We start from the raw sequence: 6000 nt of genomic DNA on the forward strand, positions 1-6000 counted from the left end.
GTAAAAAGAGGAAATAATAGAATTTGTGTTAATAATATGTCTTACCAGAATTATTTTTCTTTTTATGAGACATGAAATGGGATGAAAATGGTTCACGGTGTTTTTTAATTTTTGTTTCAAGTTTTTAAAAGTTTTTTTTTTTGTATAAAGAGATAAATATTAAGAGAAAGAAACCAAAAGAAAACATCTAGAAGAAGAAAGAAACTCTTAGGAAAATCAATTGTATAAAAGTGAGAAAGAAAAAAACTGAATTACATAGAGAGATTTTAGTCCTATTTATAAGGTGCAGCATAACTTAGCAAAGGCTAAGTTAGTTACACAGTTCTAACAGAAAGGAGACCTATAAATTGTTTAACAACTATTACAAATCTTAACAGAACATATCAAGTAACAAAGAATAAAAGAGAGTCTTTTATTCTCATACTCCTAATATTCCCCCCTCAAACTCAAGGTGGTTGATTGACACAATCAACTACATTGAGTTTGTCACGTAAACTTAGGAATCTACTGGTTGAGAGAGGCTTGGTCATGATATCTGCAACCTGCTCTTGAGAAGGAATATGAGAGACAACAAGATCCTTGTTGAGAACTTTTTCTCTAACGAAGAAAATGCCAAGTTCCCCGTGCTTAGTACGATCATGAAGAACAGGATTGTGAGCTAAAGCTACTAAACTCTGATTGTCACATAAAATTAGAGGAGTATCAAAAAGAACGTGAAGCTCCTTGAGAAGAGATTCAAGCCAGACAATTTCAGAAGTAACTTAAGCCAGACTTCGATATTCTGCCTCAGTTGTTGATTTAGCAACCAAAACTTTCTTTTTAACCCACCATGAGACCAAATTAGGCCTAAGAAAAACGCAAGCTCCTGAAGTGGATCTACGATCATCTTGATCTGCAGCCCAATCAGCATCACAGAACCCAAAAATCTTGATAGAAAGAGTGGTCTTGGCAGGTTTGATTAGCAAACCATGCGTTATAGTTCCTTTAAGCTACCTAAGTATGCGTTTGACAACTCTCCAATGCTCTTCCATGGGTTTGGACATGTACTGGCAGACTTTGTTTACTGAGAAGCTAATTTCTGGTCGTGTGATTGTTGCATACTGCAAAACACCAACCACAGATTTGTACAGTGTAGGGTTCTCAAAGCATGTAGTTTCTTGCTTTGACAATTTGAGATTACTAACCATAGGGGTGGAAATTCCTTTAGCTTCTTCCATATTTACTCTTTCAAGCAAATCTGAGATGTATTTGGTTTGAGAAAGCATGACAGAACCTGCGGAATTATACTTGACTTCAATCCCAAGGAAGTAGTCTAACTTGCCAAGATGTTTAAGAGAAAAAATAGAGTTTAGCTGTGAAATAAGTTGCTGAATTAGAACACTGTTATTTCCAGTGAGGATTATGTCATCCATATAGACAAGCGCATAAGTTGTGTTTCCACATGAGGAAGAGACAAATAAGGAAGGGTCACACTTGCTAGCCTTGAACCCAAGAGAGATGAGAGTTGCTGAAAGCTTTTCAAACCATGCACGAGGTGCTTGCTTCGACCCATAGAGAGCCTTGTTCAGTTTACAAACAAGGTTACTGTCATGTTCGAAACCTGGGGGCTGCTGCATATAGACAGTTTCTTCAAGCTTGCCATTTAAAAAGGCATTGTTAATATCAATTTGCTGAAAGATCCCAATGAAAGGAAGTGGCTAAAGTCAGAATAGTTCTGATTGTTATAGGTTTCACAACTGGGGAAAATGTTTCTTTGAAATCAAAACCAGGTTGTTGATGGAAGCCTTTTGCTACAAGACGTGCCTTGTACTTACTGACAGACCCATCTGAATTATGCTTGACTCTAAAAACCCACTTGCAACCAATTGGTTGCCTATTAGGAGGTTTAGGAACGAATTCCCATGTATTGTTTTTGAGTAGTGCAACCATTTCTTCATCCATAGCATCTTTCCACTTAGGATCTTTAAGTGTTGTTTTGACAGTTTTAGGCACAACATGAGTTAGAAGCAAGGTTGGTTGGAGTCTAGGCTTGAAAATTCCATTTTTTGATCTTGTTGTCATAGGATGAATGTTAGGAGGTATGACTGAATTGGTAGAGGAAACTGGTGCAATATTTTCATAATTAGACTGATTGGTTGATGAAGGATTTTGACTAGGTAAGGGAAGAGAGAAATTTTCTGTGGATGAGGAGGAAGAAGTAGGTATAGGAGGATTGGAAGGTGGTAAGATAAAGGATTGTGTATTAGTGAAGGGTACAGGAATGCAATTGCTGCTAGTGTTGGGAGATTTTGGAGAGAAGAGACTAGGAAAGGGGAAGTGAATTTCATTGAATATCACATCTTTAGAGATGTATATTTTTCCTTGTTTGCTCAAACACTTGTAGCCCTTGTGATTTTCATAATAGCCCAAAATAAACATTCTTCAGACCTTGGCTATAACTTTGACTGATTATATGGTCTTAGACACGAAAAGCAAGCACAACCAAAAACTCTAAGTGCCTTGTAATCATGAACTCTTTTAAAAATAGTGTAGTAAGGGGTTTCAAAATTAAGTGATGATGATGGAAGAAGATTAGTGAGATAGGTGGCAGTGAGGATGGAATGATCCCAATATTCCAAAGGCATGGATGCTTGATTTAACATAGGAAGACCCAACTCAACAATATGCTTGTGCTTTCTTTGTACAGACCCATTTTGATGATGGGTATAAGGGCAAGTTAACTTGTGAATGATTCCCTAGTGCTAAAGTAAAGGTGTTAGTGGTTTAAATTCTGTTCCTCCATCAGTTTGAATAGATTTAAGCCGTGTTTGAAATTGTTTTTCTGCCATAGCTTTAAAAGGCTGAAACTTGTTAGAAACATCAGATTTATGATTAAGCAGATAAATCCAGGTGAATCTAGAATAGGCATCAAAACAAGTTAGGAAATACAAGAATCCACAAGATGACTCTACTGAAGAGGGCCCCCAAACATCAAAGAATACTAATTCAAGAGGTGCAGTATAAACAATAGAAGAGGGTAGTTTGTGAGATTTGGCTATAGAGCAAGAATTACAAAAATCACTGCTAGTTTTATTGATAAAAGGTATATTACATTTATCTAGTACAATTGCTAGTGCATCCTTGTTAGGATGGCCTAGTATTTGATGCCAAAGTTTAAAAGAACTAGATACAACAGTATTATGAATTTTTTTTTGGACTAAGGAGACTGTTGTGGACACTAGCAGAAGAGTGTGTGTTGTTGTTATGAGAAGTGGTTCTTGCAAGTGAAGGGTAAAGCTTGTATAAGCCATCTTCTCCAAGAGCTCCTTGAAGAAGAACTTTATGTGAATCCTGAGATTTAACACAACAATAGGAAGGATGAAACTCAAAGAAACAGTTATTATCTCAAGTGAATGTACTAACATTAAGTAAATTTTTGGTAAGGGGGGGAACTAGCAGTAAATTTTTAAGGGAGAGTAGTGGTTGGAAAATAGGGGGATCTAAACAGATTTGAGCCTATGGAAGAAATTCTTGTACCTGTGCCATTAGCCATTAGGATATGTTCATTTCCTGTAGTTGTACTGCTCTGAAGGAGATTATGTGGATCATTGGTTGCATGGTGTGAAGCACCTGAATATGGAAACCAAGCCTGGGAAATGTTAGCAGTAGGTAGAATTTGCTGCTGCTGGAGGGTGGTGCCATTATTGGGTGGGATAGTGGGATGATAACCAAAAGGAGGCATTGGGTTCTGAAAATGTGGACCAGGTAAGTATGGCATCCAGGGAGTGGGAGTGGTGCCATTAGCAAAGTGTGGTTGCTGCATGGTGCCAAAAAATTATGGAGCACCAAAGTTGGGTGGTGCAAAACTATGTTGAAGCTGAAAACCGTACGAACCAATCTAAGAAAAGGATGGCCCAGAGAAGGATGGTCCAAAGAAAGAGTATGGGGATCCGAATTTGCCAAACGGAGCCACAGCAAACCTATGGTAACACGTTGAGGCTTCTTGGCCACGTTTCTTGCAGATCTGACACTGGACTTGGCCACCGCGACCTTGTGCGCCACAATCAAGAGTCTTTTATTCTCATACTCCTAATAATAAAGGAAAAAAGAAAAAAAGAACTAGACATGGTTACATCCCCCTTAAGAATGAATAAGACCCCCAATACCAGATCTATCATTTGGCACTTGGCTCCCATCAACATTGAGAATCAAGTTCCCATTACGAGAAGGGTTGGCAGTCACCCACTTTTGATCCCTAGAATCTGAAGGGGCAGCTCTAAGAGTGCGTTTGGATAGAGAATTTTAACCAAGAAAAGTAATTTATCAGAGAATTTAATTTTTTGTAATCTAGAATTCATTGTTTGGATGTTTTTTTTATGAAGAATTTAAATTTTTGGAATTTTAAAACAGAATTTTAAACAACTAAAAATGTGGAATTTCAATTTCCTTCCAAATTTGGCTAAAGAATGAATGATTCAAGTTGAAGCAAATATCATTGTGGGCTCTCTGATACACCATAAACCATAAAGCAACAAGGAACCAATTGTGCTTATCACCCCAAGAGTGAGTTAGAAGTCGATGCACTTGACAGTTATCATTGTAACACCCTAAAATATTATTATTAATTATAATTGATATTTGATTTTATTTATTGTGTTTTTTTTATCCATGTTTTATTTTCAAGGAGGTTAGTTTAGTTATTAGAGGGGTGTGGGTAGTTAAAACTCTAACTTCTCAAAGAAGCCTCACGAGGAAGCTTTTCAAGAAAGCTACCTGAAGCTGTCTTGGTAAAAGTATCCTCCTGCATTAGTTAACCGTTGGATCTTCTTGAAATTTGGTTTGGAGGTTAAAAGGACAGATTTACACGATCTGACCGTTGCGATCTGCGATATGTCTTCTGGTGTGTGAGAAATGCTTCTTTTCCCGAGAGCAGAAACACTTGAGTGTTTCAAGTCTTATTTTTCGTGTAGCCTTGGAAAACAACCATTCCTTTCTCCTTCTTTCTTCCAAAACCATTTGCAACGTCCCAAGCTTCTTCTTCACCACCCACAACCACTAGTAGCCACCATGAACTACCGTAGTTCTCCGTTGAAACCCCACACCGAGAGGAACCCTTCAATCGGAGCAGAATCTTCTAAGCTTGTCTCGAGGTTTCGGTAAAGAATGAAGCCCAATCTGACCTTCGCGGTTTTCTTTGAGGTAACCATGATTTTAAGCTTGTTCCTTGGTATTTTAAGCTTATCTTTGCATCTTTTCTGACTTTGGAACCATCGTTGTATATTTTTACGCTTCCTTTGAAAAACCCTAGAGAAAGAGACTTTGTAAAAGTTATCTTTTTATGAAATGGGTGTTATTTTCGTGACCTTCATTGAACCCCGATCACATTGGCGTGATCGGAATTTTAAAATGATGTTCCTTTTGTAGAATCTGAAATGCCCTTAGCCTTTTTCATGTAGTGACATGAGTATTTGACTCAGAATATTGTTGTTAACCTTATTTCTGAAATCCATAGTAATTTCCTTTGTTTTGGCGTAATAGAAACTTGCGTTGGATCGACAAGCGTGAATGAAAAAGAGGCCTCTAAGTGAGGCAAAGAGGAACCGACGGGGAGCTCACGATAGGTGAGGGGAGTTTATTATAAAATTTACCATTTTGACACTATAATTAGGGTCAGAGAACCTAGCTATGAGAATACGTGTCTGTCCCTGTTGCATGTTGATTTTCCTTTATAGAAAACAACGTTTTTAACTAATGGGATGTGATATATTTATTATTGATGAATGGAATTATTGTCTTTATTTGACTTGTGTTGTTTGAAGACCTGGGGAGTGTGAATCTTAGGCATGAAAGAAATATGTATATGCGGAATGCGACTTACTGCTGATGTTGCTATTGATGACTTTAATTGATATGTGGTGATGTTGATATTTATGATGATATTGATTTGAGATGATGTTGCTAAGGAAGATCATGTCAACATGAATTGATGTTATTATTGCTGATTATGTGAATATGAAATGA

The sequence above is a fragment of the Glycine max genome, chromosome 17 (assembly GCF_000004515.6).
Source record: "Glycine max cultivar Williams 82 chromosome 17, Glycine_max_v4.0, whole genome shotgun sequence".
Taxonomy (NCBI): Eukaryota; Viridiplantae; Streptophyta; class Magnoliopsida; order Fabales; family Fabaceae; genus Glycine; species Glycine max.